Genomic DNA, 15,663 nt, shown 5'->3' with positions numbered 1-15,663 from the left:
TCCGAAACTAATCTAATAGATAGGGTAAAGGGCGCAACTATCAATCTCAAACAAGTACTTTTCGATTGCAAATTTAATTTTACAATAAAAACTGAAGCCAAAATAAAATCGAGTTGAATATTTATTTTAAAAAAACTGCATTAATTTGTGGATTTTTATCCTTAAAAACATATTTTGTTTTACTAAAAAAATAATTAAATTAACTTGGAGAATGAATAGTCGTGAAAAAAAGTTTATAAAAAAATCGGCGACGATTTTTTTGGTGTATTATTAGTTTGCCCATACAGGGCTCCATAACATTTTGACAGCTATCCATACAAAAATGGTATGTTAAAATTCTAAAATCTGTATCTTGGAAATAAACTATCAGATCGATTTGATGTCTTTGACAAAGCTTCAGGTATTGCTTAGGACAATAGTGTATTCAAGCCCGCTCTGACGCATACTAGCACACCATTTGCTTTGCTGGCTGGTACATAATTAAAACTCAATCTTTTTTTGTGTACGTATATAGTATATATACACGCAACACATGCACACTTAGATAAATCTATAATTGTAAACATCAGAAAAAAAGATCTTTAAAAAAAATCTCATGAAACGTTGAATTTCAAAAATACTTATTTTCAGATTTTCGAAAATTTTTTAAATTTTTTGGGAGACCAGAAATGGTATCTTCTGAGCCACAGAAAAGTAGTGGCAGAAAATTTGCAACGAGCTATATTTTTTTGGAAAAATAGTATATTATTTAAAAATACAAGTTCATGCAAACAAACTTATTTGAAAACAATGTTATATGTAAAGTTGAATTGGCAATCGAGAAGTATAGGAAAAGTATCTGACACATACTTACGCAATGCTTCGCAAAATTCAATTTTCAAAGTAAAATGTCATGAAATCAGATGATTTTGTGGAAAATTGCTCACATGCTAATATGTAACAGTAAATTTATAATTGATGTAAAAAATTGTGTAAATTTAGAAGGTGTAATTCTAGAAGGTTGAATATTACTTCTTTTATGATGTAATTTTACGTCATTTTAGACTGAAAGAGTGACATTACACCAGAAATGTGATAAAATTACATATTTTCAGAGGTAAAATTTAAACTTTTTTCTTGCATAAAAAATGTACCACTTTCCCGATGTAATATTACCATGATTTGTTTTACTGTGTACACAACACCAATGCAATAAATAATCTTTTGGTACGGTATGTCCACGCATCTTTCTCCCCTATAGATTCTGCGCAATGTGGTCCGTTCTCAGAGTGCTGTTTAATGTTTGACCTTGAATAAACAAAAACAAGAGCACGCAATGTAAACAACAACAAACATGTTTTGTTTGGCTGACCATTCTGTGCATTATCCCGAAGTTTGGTTGAATTTGGTTGTCGAAGTCCCGAGTTATAATTAAAAATAACGCGTTCTGACCTGAAATCCCTTTGGCCAATTGTTGCACTTCAAATTCAATTTTTAAGCTGTGTCAAGAAAGCACAACAAGATTGAAACTATGAAAAGTGACAAAAAGGAACGGAGTTTTTTCGATTTTTATTGAAATCGAATTTTGGGGATCTGTGAAGGTCAAAAGGTGATTCATTGTGAGCTGCACAAAATTGCGTTTAGCCTGTCAGCGACGAATTATACACTATAGTCAAAATCGAGATTATCACTCCTACCTTCTGGAACTTAAATATCACTCAGATATTAGGTAACGAAACCAAACGGCTAATATCTAGAGAGCCTGTATGGAGAGGCGAAATGTGACTCTCAGGGTTCCAATTGAATTGTCAAATTTGGGTTTCAATCAAGCAACAAGACCATGCAAGAATAAGGTCAGAATCAATTTAAAATGATTTTGGCTAAAAAACGGAAATTATCAAAAAATGTTTGAAATTTCTCCCAGAACATTTAATTTCCCTTTATAGGTTCCTACTAATATCCCATTCCAATGGGAAATTATTTTAGCTCAGGTTTTTGCAACAATCACTAAAACGCGTTTTTCTCGAAATACTTTATGTGGCATGATTGCCAATATTCGAGTGATATGATAGCCATACCTAAAAGGCATAAAGATTGCCTCCAATGCGCTCCGAAACGCTTCAAATAATTTTATCGACTATTGAAACAATGCCGTTAAAAAATTAGCCCTGGAATCATTATCCTCCTCGGGGCAACAGCAGAAGCAGTCCAAAGTGGAGTCAATTTGCCACGAGTTCATAACAATCTTCCAGAGGAGCCAAAGCCAGCGCCAGAGCCCATTATTCCGTTCCGTTGGCAACAATTCAAAAATAAAGCTCCGCTGAGCGGAGCGTAAAAGAAAACTTTCTTGGACTTTTTTTTTGCCCTGCTTCTTGTTGCCAACAATACTTTGTGCTTTTGGAGGGTGTCGAGTTAGGGGGTGGTGGGTCCGGGGCAGCATAAAATTAGTGCTTTCTTCAATGCGCTTTTGTGTACGACGAGATCACAACAAAACAATCAATTATAAATTGCTTCTCGCGACGGCGCGCTCTCCGGGCTAAATGAAGCATGTCCTGGGCGCCGACGCCACCCAACTCCATGCTGTTGGCGGACTATTTTTTGTTCACCCTCCAGTGTTGTTTTGCAGGCCGAGCCGAGGGTATATTTAGTGGCGAGTGCGGTGATTATGATGCTGTTTGCTGGCTGACGTCGACACTGGGTTTGAAATATGGCCCTCAGATGGATAGTGATTTTGAAATTGTTTTGCAAAAAAATAACACGCTTTTTAGTTGAGTTAGATTTTCTTTTAGCTAGTTCATCAAAACGCTTAGTAATTTAAAAACTAACTTAATCCACCTATGTGGTTGGAGCCTTCCTCACTTATTACCAACAATTGCTGATATGATGGAATTGTACAAAAATTTCATCTATTTTTAAGATCCAGAATAAAAAAGTACATAAATATCACTTAAGTGGCCATACCTCGAGACAGGGTTGCCAGATCATCAATGTTTTGGACTCGTTGGAAAGGTCTTTTGATAACCTAACCAATGATGGGTTGGATGGTGGATCCGGACATCGTTTACATACATTTAAGTGGGATCCGGCATCCAAAAAGTGCATCAATATCACTTAAGTGGGCATATCTCGAGACAGGGTTGCCAGATCTTCAATGTATTGGACTCGTTGAAAAGGTCTTTTGATAGTCTAACCAAGGATGGGTTTGATGGGGGATCCGGACATAGTTTACATACATTTAAGTGAGATCCGGCTTCAAAAAAGTACATCAATATCACTTAAGTGGGCATATCTCGAGACAGGGTTGCCAGATCATCAATGTTTTGGACTCGTTGGAAAGGTCTTTTGATAACCTAACCAACGATGGGTCGGATGATGGACCCGGACATGGTTTACATACATTTCAGTGAGATCCGGATATATGTGAAAACACATTTTTATACATAACTTTTGAACTACTTATCGAAACTTCAATCTGTATAAAACTCGATCTATGGGACCCTAAACCAAGTCGAATGCAACAGGTTCGGGTCAAATCGGTTCAGCCAGTGCCGAGAAACATGAGCTAGTTTGCTGGTCACATACATACATACACACACACATACACACACACATACATACACACATACACACAGACATTTGTTCAGTTTTCGATTCTGAGTCGATATGTACACATGAAGGTGGGTCTACGACGTTTTTATACAAAGTTCATTTTTAGAGCAGGATTACAGCCTTACCTCAGTGAGGAAGGCAAAATTAATCAATCGACTTTTAGCCTTTGCGCGTAAAGCTTCCTTTTTAAGAAATTATTTTCAAACACTTACATTTTTTCGTTATAATTGAAACCACTTATCAAATGTGTCCACTTTCCAGCCTCTTTTTGGAAAAGTGCAACCCACCGTGCAATGACGGCGGCGGAGGCTGTTATTGCTCGCGGTATATGGAGCGGATGCGCGAAACGATAACTTTTCCTGCTAAATGGCCTTCTTCCGCTGCTGCCAAGCCAGGCGTTTCGTTGAGGGTGTCCTTTTCAGCGCCAGACATCGCGCGGACAGCTCTCCCTTGTAAACTTCCAGCTGAAGAAAGTGCATAAATAATTTGCTTTTTGCCTTCCTCACCTTACTGAGGAAAGGCTATAAAATCACTCGAAAAATGAACTTCTTAATTAGACCTCGTAGACCCACCATCACGTATACCTATCGACTCAGAATCAAATTCTGAGCAAATGTCTGTGTGTGTGTGTGTGTGTAGGGATGTGGGTCTGTGCACCAAAAAATATGCACTCGATTATCTCAGCACTGGCTTAACCGATTTGGACCGTTTTGGTCTCATTCGATTCGTCTTGGGGTCCCATGAGTCCCTATTGAAAATTATGAAGTTTAGTAAAGTACTTCAAAAGTTATGCTAAAAAAACGATTTTGGCGTATGTCCGGAAGATTGTAAAAAGGGTGGTTTTTGTAAGAAACCCTGTCATGTTATACATTTTCAGAAAGGTATTAAAAAGACCTTTCCAATTAGCCCAAAACATTGAAGATCTGATAACCCTGTCAAAAGTTATTAGCACTTAAGTGTTATTTATACACTTTTTGGAAGCCGGATCTCAGATATTTCAATGAAAATGATGTCCGGGTCCATCATGCAACCCATCGTTAGTTAGATAATCAAAAGACCTTTCAAATGAGCCTAAAACATCAAGGATCTGACAATCCTATCAAAAGTTATTGGCACTTAAGTGTTATTTATACACTTTTTGGAGGCCGGATCTCAGATATTTCAGTAAAAATGATGTCCGGGTCTATCATGCGACCCATCGTTAGTTAGATAATCGAAAGACCTTTCAAATGAGCCTAAAACATCAAGGATCTGACAAACCTATCAAAAGTTATTGGCACTTAAGTGTTATTTATACACTTTTTGGAGGCCGGATCTCAGATATTTCAGAGTCTCTATTGAAAATTATGAAGTTTAGTAAAGTACTTCAAAAGTTATGCTAAAAAAACGATTTTGGCGTATGTCCGGAAGATTGTAAAAAGGGTGGTTTTTGTAAGAAACCCTGTCATGTTATACATTTTCAGAAAGGTATTAAAAAGACCTTTCCAATTAGCCCAAAACATTGAAGATCTGATAACCCTGTCAAAAGTTATTAGCACTTAAGTGTTATTTATACACTTTTTGGAAGCCGGATCTCAGATATTTCAATGAAAATGATGTCCGGGTCCATCATGCAACCCATCGTTAGTTAGATAATCAAAAGACCTTTCAAATGAGCCTAAAACATCAAGGATCTGACAATCCTATCAAAAGTTATTGGCACTTAAGTGTTATTTATACACTTTTTGGAGGCCGGATCTCAGATATTTCAGTAAAAATGATGTCCGGGTCTATCATGCGACCCATCGTTAGTTAGATAATCAAAAGACCTTTCAAATGAGCCTAAAACATCAAGGATCTGACAAACCTATCAAAAGTTATTGGCACTTAAGTGTTATTTATACACTTTTTGGAGGCCGGATCTCAGATATTTCAGTAAAAATGATGTCTGGGTCCATCATGCGACCCATCGTTAGTTAGATAATCGAAAGACCTTTCAAATGAGCCTAAAACATCAAGGATCTAACAATCCTATCAAAAGTTATTGGCACTTAAGTGTTATTTATACACTTTTTGGAGGCCGGATCTCAGATATTTCAGTAAAAATGATGTCCGGGTCTATTATGCGACCCATCGTTAGTTAGATAATCGAAAGACCTTTCAAATGAGCCTAAAACATCAAGGATCTGACAACCCTATTAAAAGTTATTGGCACTTAAGTGTTATTTATACACTTTTTAGAGGTTTGATTTCAGATATTGTGATAAAAATATTGTCTGAATCTTCCATGCGAACTATCGTTGGATAGGTTTTTTTTTTATCAGACCTTGCCGATGAGCCAGAAATATTGATGGTCTGCGAACCATATCAAAAGAAATGGGTAATAATGTTGATTTGTTAAACATGTTAAGGGGGAATGTTGCTATTTTTACTGAATGTATTGATTTTATAAATATGAGGAAGGCACCAACCACCTAAAGGTGGATTAAGTAACGTTTTTTTATCAAAAGTCGCAGACACGAACCAAGATTTCATGGTGCATACCAATTTCTGAAGTTAGTATTCGTATTTTTTGCGCTGCCGGAAATAGCATATTTTGGCTCTTGATCTCGGAGGGTCACAAACCTCATAAAAAAATGACACGGAACGGATGCCGAAGGACGTCTGTGAAACTCGAAATTACGACTAAGAAAAAAACACAGAATAAACTTCTTCAACAATAATTAAGGCCCAACTCCGATAAGGCACTTCAAATCCAGAGGGGTCGTAAATTACTTTCGCATAAAAAATGGAAATAAACCTACCCTCCTCGGTGTGAATAATGCTTCGGGTCAACCTTTTTTTCCGGGAGTGGTGGCTGGGACTAAATTGCCCACGAATTAGAGTGTGGTGCTTTGGAGTTTTTTTTATTCGACGTCTCCGTTGCATACTTCACGCTGGAATGGATCCCAAGATCCATCAGAATTAGCAGGGGTCGATTTGGAGGCACTTAAGTTCAGGGATAATAAGAGAGGAAAGATTTCGGGTGATGTAAGCAAAGTTATTCAGCCAAAAAAAGAACCAGAACGGTCTCTATTAACATTCATTTGGGACCTTTCGCACTTATTCTTAGTTAAAAAAAAAAGATTTTAATTGATCCCAAAGGCTATTTCGAGAGCACTTTTAGATTTATTTATTGTTATTCATTCAATTTTGTTTTTACTTCATGTTAGGATGATTGTTGTTTAGATTCAACCTCCAATGCCACCAGGTCAACCCTTCGCAGCGGTAGCCCGTAGAACAGTGGCTCAGATTAAAAGGAGTTATTTTTCAATTCAATTCAAAAAGATGATTTTCAATCACTCCTGAAAGTTTCATATACTCATACCAACCTCCGACATTTTTGCCCATTTACATGTATGTAACCCCTTAATTCAATTTCGTTTTTATTTCATGTGCATAAAACATACTTTGTGTTTGAACGTGTACACACCTTTGAGAGTAGTGCGGTGCCTGTGTGGACGCTCAGTCCTGTTTTTTCGTGTTATTTTCCGTCTCTTTTGTGTCGCTGTTCGAGTGCATGGGGTGATTGGTCATTATAATTAAATAATGGCATCAGTAGTGCGGTGCCTGTGTGGACGCTCAGTCCTGTTTTTTCGTGTTATTTTTCGTCTCTTTTGTGTCGCTATTTGTGTACATGGGGTGATTGGATTTCTTCTGATTCGTGTTGTTTTCATCTCTTTTGTGTCGTTGTTTGTGTGCATGGGGTGATTGGTCTTCTTCTTCTTCTTCTTCTTCTTTTTTCTTTATTTTTTGTTCGCGCGTTCGTTGGCCAATGAGTTTATTTTTGTTCTCTTTACATAGTTTTCGATAGAAACGATCCGAATTCTTTTTTTCGAGACAAGCAAGTCGTATTGCTGGATTAAGTCCTTTCTATATCATCGATGATCGGAAGGCACGCCGACGAATATGTTTTAAGGCTTATGATATAAAATCATTTTAATGAATAAAGCTCTTCTTACATCACCGTTGATCGGAAGGCACGCCGACGAAGAATTTCTGGAGGATCGCGATCGAATTAATACTTTATTTAAAATTCTAGATAGCTATCTTTCGGATTCGATTGTGAGTAGCGGGACTTCGCGGTTACTATGCAACGTATTTTTTGGAGTCTTTTTATATTTTAAATTTATAAGTCCTTCTTTTATCATCGTTGATAGGAAGGCACGCCGCCGGTTAAGTTCGTTTAAGTTATTGTTTTAATTTCATTACAATCGGTTACGTGGTGTCCTGTTTTCTTTTCGTTTATATTCGTTGATCGTAATAATTTATTCCAACTGGCAGCTTTAGTATTAACTCATCTACTATTTTTGACATTTGCTCGCGTTATCTTAATTGTACCAACAGTAAAAATATACTGATAAGTCCAGCTTATAGCACTACCGCTCGGTTGGCACGCGTTCGATTAAAACAAACTTTTTAAATAATCAATTATTTATCTTTCCGCAGCCGGCTGCCTAAGATTTAAAATTTCAACCGATAAACAAAATGCTCATGGTCACATCACTGCCACTCGTGAATCCTGACCTCATACCCATCTACTAACCCCCTCAAAACTCATGTGATACTTTGTCGGAGAAGCAGTCGATTGGGCGGTCTCTATCACTCAAGTATCGGACTAACATTCCCATCCACTTCCCCGTGACCCTACCACTGGTCGTGGCCGGCGCCGGTATTGATCAGCATGATAGGGGCCTTTGAGAAGTTGCGAAGCGAGGAAAGATAGCTCCCACTTATCTTCCACGGCTCGTGGATGTAACTTCTGGAGGTCCTGGTCAATAACGGAGTAGCAACTGCGGGTGGGCACCTATGCTTATGCTTATGCTTATGAACGTGTACACACCTTTGATTTCATGGTTTTAAACTGGAAGCAGGTAATTTTATTAAAACTGCAATTTTTTGTTGTTGAAAATACTAATGGGTAATTCTCTACCAACTCACACGAAATCGGGAAAAGTTGCCCCGACCCCTCTTCGTTTTGCGTGAAACTTTGTCCTAAGGGGTAACTTTTGTCCGTTGAGGTCCGTATTTTTGTTATTTTTCGTGACGGAGGGGCGGTACGACCCCTTCCATTTTTTAACATGCGAAAAAAGAGGTGTTTTCAATAATTTGCAGCCTGAAACGGTGATGAGATAGAAATTTGGTGTCAAAGGGACTTTTATGTAAAATAAGACGCCTGAATTGATGGCGTACTCAGAATTTCGAAAAAACGTATTTTTCATCGAAAAAAACACTAAAAAAGCTTAAAAAAATCTCCCATTTTCCGTTACCTGACTGTAAAAATTTTGGAACATGTCATTTTATGGGAAATTTAATGTACTTTTCGAATCTAACGTCATGATTCGAAATCCGGACACTTAGTAGCATATCATTTTTGTTTAAGCTGGCAAAAAATCATGTAATAAGTTGGAAATAAAGAAATATCACCAGGATGTAGTATAAACAGTCTTTTTTAAGAGAATGCATGCAAAGTATGTCTTTTCTAACAATTTTTCATCAGAATTTGAAAATTAAAATGACTTGTTGTGCTTCGAATCCCGGACACTGATAAAAGCTGATTCGAAATCCGGACACTTTTGCTTCGAATTCCGGACACTCGTTTTTGCTAATGAATCGCACAAATTTGGACTGAAATGTTAGTGAATGGCATTCTTTAGGTCTCAAATAAGCTGTTAACATCTAAACAATCGATATTTTATATAAAAATTTTCTTTAATTTAAGGAAATCAAAACCATAAATTTCTGCTTTGCCTTCCCGTGGCTTCGAACGCCTATGAAATATTTCACGTGAAATGTTTCGCATTTTTGGTAATCTTATAATTTTATTTTATTTAATTGTATTGACATTAACTTTAGCGTTCAAACAAACTTTAAATGAAAGTTGATGTTAGAATTCATCAAATAACCCATTTTTGACATTTATAATGCGAACTTATATCCAAATAATTGATAAAACAAGATGAGGTGTCCGGGTTTCGAAGCGTCCGGGAATTCGAATCATGACGTTACATTGACCCAGAAGGGTAATTTTTCATTTAGAACAAAATTTTTCATTTTAAAATTTCGTGTTTTTTCTAACTTTGCAGGGTTATTTTTAGAGTTGTAGAGCAGACAATTACAAAAATTATTAAATTATTTTAGCTCAGGATTTTGCAACAATCACAAAAACGCGTATTTCTCGGAATATTCAAAAATTTTGAAAAATTTTGATATATAGACATAAGGGGTTTGCTTATAAACATCACGAGTTATCGCGATTTTACGAAAAAAAGTTTTGAAAACGTTTTGTTTTTGTTGGCCCGAAAAATCAGGGGGCAAAAACAAATATTTTTTCAAAAAACTTCAAAATTTCAATGGAAATTTAAGTACAATCAGCTGAAATCAATTTAAAATGCGTTTCCCTGCGTTTAGAATCACTTTTAGCATGTTTGAGTTGATTTAAAAATCTTTTGAATTTTTGAAAATTTTCGATGTTCAAGTTTTTTTTTCGCTAAAATTTTTTTTTTGTCATATCATTCATTTTTTGAAAAATAATGATTGCAAAACAACTGAACTAGTGTAAAATGCATTTTAAAAAACTTTTTCCATGCAAATGCATCGGCTTAATCTTTCAGATGAAATATCGCATTTTACATGGATTTAAGGTTTTGAACTCTTCAAAATGTTTCGTCAAAAGTTAAACAATTGCTTTTTTAATCGGCTTCAAACTTGTGAGTGTTCGAAGTTTTTCAAACAAAAATATAAAAAATATTAGATTTTTTATTTTATTTTTATTTTATTTAGAACCTAAAAAACAAGGCAATACATTTTATTTTAATTCAAAGATATGCATAATAAATTGGTATTTCATCAACTGTGTGCTATCTTGTGACATAGACCATTTTGGTCGAAAATGAGTTAATGATGACGTTTTGCTATACTTAACAAACACTACAAGATGCTTTAACCCGATTTTGGAAACTCGCTTCCGTTTCCCGGATATCGCAATACACACTTGTGACATAGACCAATTTATCATCAAAATGATCGAGCACACTTGTGACACGTCATACATGTTGTTGGAAAATGTGGAAAATTTGTCTTGTTTTTCACAAATTTAACACTTTCTAAAAGCAATGCAATCTTTTGTTTTTTTAAATATACTGATTAAGTCGATTAAACCATTGATTTGAGCCTATTTTAGTTTGTATGGGAATTCTGTGCACACTTGTGACACGTAGTACAATTTTACTTTCGAAACACACTTGTGACACGTGCTTTTCAGATTTTTGATTACATAATTTACTGTATCTTTTAACTGGTGTAACCAAATCAGTTGAAACTTGGAGCGTTTGTTAAGCGATAGTATACAAACTAGAGGGTGACCAGCGGGAATTCCCGGGAAATCAACCATTTCAACCACTTAAATAAACTAATAAGAAAAACATTTGAAAAAATCCAAAATTGGTTTTAACATTTAATGTTCAATGTTCGATTTTCAAGTTCGAAAAAACCAATGCTTCTCTAATCTTCTTATTCGGAAAGTTTAAATTTTAACTTGTCAAAAATTCCAAAAACTAGAATTGAGAAAAATTTGAAACCCAAATTTTACCTTTAAAAATATTTAGCAGTTACAACCCACACATGAAATCAAATGTTTTCTTAAATTTTTTTAAATTATTTCTCAAAGGGAAAAGATTTTTCAAGTTAAGTTCAATTCCACAATCTTCTCTTGAGCATAACAATCCTCATAATCTAGTTTTTTTGTGAACATATGAATTTTCCTGATAACTCTAATTATTTCTTCAATGAAATTTTACAGTTGACCTTAAAAATTACAGAAAAAAAAACAGTTCAATTTGTTGTTTTGAGTCGATGTTTATCATATTGCAAAAATTCCGATACTGGGAAATTATACATTAGGTATATTATTATTTTTTTTTTTTACAAAAATCTAATAACAACTTTGTGCAACTTTTGAAAATCACTCAGTGCGAATAAAGTTTCGTAAATATTATAAACTACAATTTTAAGTCTTAAAAAGCTCAGGAGACGATTTTGTATTTGCAGATTCAGAAAAAAAAATCAAAAGGTTTCATATAGTTCCTTAAAATTATGAGACTGCTTAAATTAACGTTTCATAGAATTAGTATGAATCAATTGTAACTGAGTTTATAAAAAAAACAAAAACTAATTCACTACATTTCATTTCGTTAAATTTTAGCACTATTGGCATAGTCAAAAAACTCCCAGGTCCCGGGAATTCCCGGGAAATTGACAATCTCGAAAATCGTCACCCTCTAATACAAACCGATTGCTTCAAAAGGTTTGGCTATACCATTCATAGTTTTGAATATATTTATCATCAAACTTTAAAAATCGATTTTCTCGAAAAGTACTAAAAGGTCGTTGTCAAAAGATAGCACACAGCTGACGAATTGCTACCGATTCATGTTTCAAACGAGTACTTTTTAGTGTACACCTCTACGTAAATTTTGTTATTAATTTGAAGCAGCATCATTTTTTACTTATACTGAAATTTAATCTAACGGCACATAAGTAAAGCCAAATATGCTGCAGACCTAGGAAAATTCTTTGCTATTAACACGAAATTAAGCTAGGTCAAATCATAGAAAAAGCATTTGACAGTGTTTGGCATAAAGGTTTGATTGCGAAATTGAAAAGGTTTAATTTTCCGATTTATATCGTGAAAATTATTCAAAATTATTTGACGGATCGTACTCTGCAGGTATGTTATCAGAATAGCAAATCTGATCAACTACCTGTACGTGCTGGCGTCCCTCAAGGAAGCATTTTGGGTCCAATTTTATACAATATTTTTACTTCTGACTTGCCTGATTTGCCCCCAGGATGTCAGAAATCACTTTTTGCTGATGACACAAGCATCTCCGCCAAAGGCAGAAGCCTTCGTGTCATCACAAGAAGATTACAAAAAAGCTTGGATATTTTCAATTCTTATTTGAAAGAATGGAAAATTACTCCAAATGCTGCAAAAACTCAACTTATTATTTTCCCTCACAAACCAAGGGCTGATTTTCTTAAACCAAAAAGTCATCACATTATAAAGATGAATGAGGTAAATTTAAAGTGGGAGGATCAAGTGAAATATCTTGGACTTGGTTTTGACAAAAACCTTACTTACAAGGATCACATTGAAAGTATCCAGGTTAAATGTAACAAATATATTAAATGTTTGTATCCACTTATAAACAGGAATTCTAGACTTTGTCTCAAGAATAAACTGTTAATTTATAAACAAATTTTCAGACCTGCCATGCTTTATGCTGTGCCGATCTGGACAAGCTGTTGCTTAACCAGGAAGAAAAAACTTCAGAGGATTCAGAACAAAATTCTGAAAATGATTCTGAAACTTCCTCCCTGGTTCAGCACCAGTGAACTTCATCAATTAGCCGAAGTTGACACTTTGGATGTTATGTCCAATAAGATAATTGATGCATTTCGACAAAAATCATTGCAGTCTTCAGCTGCATTGATCCGCTCTTTATATAGTTTATAAGTTAGTTTTAAGGTATCCCTTTTCCCTTTTGTACATGTAGGACCTCCTACATTTGAAATCACGGAATAGCGAAAGCTACAATATTTCATGAATAAATGAAAGATGCTAGTATTTAAAATTGAGGTGAAAAGTCATCGTTTGTGATTGGACACTCAATAATATTTTAACTGAATGAATGTACATGGAAAAGAAATTTGAATAAATATAAATTAAAAAAAAAAAAAAAAAAAAAAAAAAAAAAAAAAAAAAAAAAAAAAAGCTAGGTCAAATCAATATTGCAAATCATGAAATTTGAAATGTTATTTTAAATTAAATTAAATTCAAAAAAGAATTACCTTCAACTGTTTTTCCTCGTTGCAAACGATCACAACAAAATCCTGAGCAAAGTGTCACAATCCGTCTAGCTGCTAGCATCACCAACCTTAATCACATTAATCCATCAGAAACGGGCTCGGCCCACCACTTTGCGTCTAATAAACTATTCACGTCACTAAGCTAGCCACCGTTTAGCATCCAGGGTGGGTAGGTTGTTAGAAGCAGTAATACAATTAACATTTCATATTTCACATTACCGTGTTAATTCAATTTGCATCACACATCACACGATAGCACGGCCCAAGCCAACTCGAGCCCACAGCTTTTCCTTTGTGGATTCCCTTCCTCTTTCCACCGCGCAGACCAAACCGGAAAAGTTCTTCACGTAACCAATTTTGCTTCCATGAGCCTCTCTCGCTCACTTGCTGAAGGGGGCCTGCCGAACCACCACCACTAAATTACCACTTCTTTCAGTTGAACCCAACGACTTCAAAAGTTGACTCCTTGGGGCTATCCCACTGCCGGAATGAAGTCCTACAATTTATTCTTCAGCCTCCTTAACGGGCCATCACACTGCACTGCTACTCTTCCACCGGCGGTGGGTTCAAGTTCATTATGCTGCAATCAATTATCCTGCACCCCTTCACCCCCTCCGGTTCCAGTGTTGCCAGCTAACCACTGCCTCTGGCACTCTGGCTTTGTCTTCCAGAGCTAGTAAATTACACCTTTTGATGGTCCCGCTCCTTAAGAAGTCCTCGTGCACTTTGGTGTCTTCTTCGTCCTGACGACAACGGCCACGTCCCGATAGTTTCCAGGCGAAATTTAATTAGCAAAGTTTTGCCTGCTCTGCTCCCCTGCGCCACCACTTTGTTAAGGATCCACCATACGGAAAGTCACTCTCAAAACATCCTCGTCGGTTTCCCCGTCGTCCCAGCGTTGACCACGCTGTCAACTGACCAACCAACACCACACTTGTGCTTGGATCCAAACCCAGAGTGGGCGCGAATTAGTCCCAATCTAGTACTGCAGTCCACACACGGTCATCAACAGCATCCGAACGTGTAACACCGCGTTGAAGTCTCTGCTCGCTGACGACGACCTATTCGCGCCGTTTGTTTATCTTGGACTGAATGGTGCTTGCCGAGGACTCAACGCAGCATCAGCAGTCGGCCAACCGAAGGATCAGTACCAGGACCGGGCCAGCGAGAGGGTGTCCTGGAGCGCCAAGTTGGAGCATAGAGACAAGAGAGAGAGTAAGGATACGATTCCTTTTTGGTGGTGTGATAAGGATGCGATATGAGCAGAGAGGGCAGAGATGGAGCAATTTGCGAATTAGAATGGGTTACGAGAGAGTGGGGATTGTCGGTGCAACATCACTGAAAATGCTATTTTTTAAAATAATGTCAAAATAAGGAGACGCTCGGTACTTCAGGTGAATAATGCAGCATTCAACGTGTCATACGTCTCCATGGAAGTCAATATTTTTAATCAAACTGTTCTGACTCGATTATCCGAAACATCGATTGTCTGAATTTTCAATTATGTCAAAGTTCAATTTGGCGCAATCCACAAGTAACGTAGCATATCGTAGCAAATTGTTCAAATTTCCCCCTTGTTTGATGTAGATGCAAAATTGTGCTCATACTTCGGTAAAAATAGTAAGAAGACTCGAAATTTTGAATGAAAATCTTTTTGAAATTATTTTTAAATTAAATATTATTTTAACCAACCAAAACAACGAAACACGGTAAAGGTAAGAACAAGATTGTCCGTCAGGCCTTGACGCAAACGCAAAATTCTGCGCCTGTCATCATAGCCTGCCAGTCATCGACCATTGAACAAAGCAACCCCTGCAGATTGTTCGACTGACAGCTGATGGAAAAATCGAACTGGCGCAGCGTTATGCGTTCACCATTGCGTCGAACGGACAATCTTGTTCTTAGCTTAAGACTTTTCTCATGATTTATATTTTTAAAACAAGTAATATCTCAGCAACTAAAAAAAAAATACGGCTGGAATATCCAATTGCAAACCTTCTTTTAACTAGAAAATGATCATTTCGAGTAATCCTGATATTATTTAGTCGAATTCAGAATCTTTGCATAGCAAATTTGTATTTTTTTGCAACTATTTCAACCACGTGGTAGCTGCCTGACGTATGGCGTCGCGGTGTGCATCAAGCTTTCATAGCATGCTAAGGAAAATTTGATGCTTTTTTAGGGAAA

At 36.3% G+C, this 15,663-nt stretch overlaps 1 protein-coding gene across 1 annotated transcript in view; it reads right to left on the bottom strand.

Moving 5' to 3' along the window:
* Nucleotides 1-14,567, bottom strand: part of LOC120423131 (cyclic nucleotide-gated cation channel subunit A) — a 308,588-nt gene extending 294,021 nt beyond the window's left edge. Inside the window, exon 1 of the mRNA XM_052708887.1 lies at nucleotides 13,459-14,567. The gene's annotated coding sequence lies outside the window, so the exon portion shown is untranslated. The remainder of the gene's footprint in view (nucleotides 1-13,458) is intronic.
* Nucleotides 14,568-15,663: the final 1,096 nt, after the last annotated feature.

Source organism: Culex pipiens, chromosome 2 (genome assembly GCF_016801865.2).
Source record: "Culex pipiens pallens isolate TS chromosome 2, TS_CPP_V2, whole genome shotgun sequence".
NCBI classification, from domain to species: Eukaryota; Metazoa; Arthropoda; class Insecta; order Diptera; family Culicidae; genus Culex; species Culex pipiens.
This window is presented reverse-complemented; position numbering and strand designations above follow the sequence as displayed.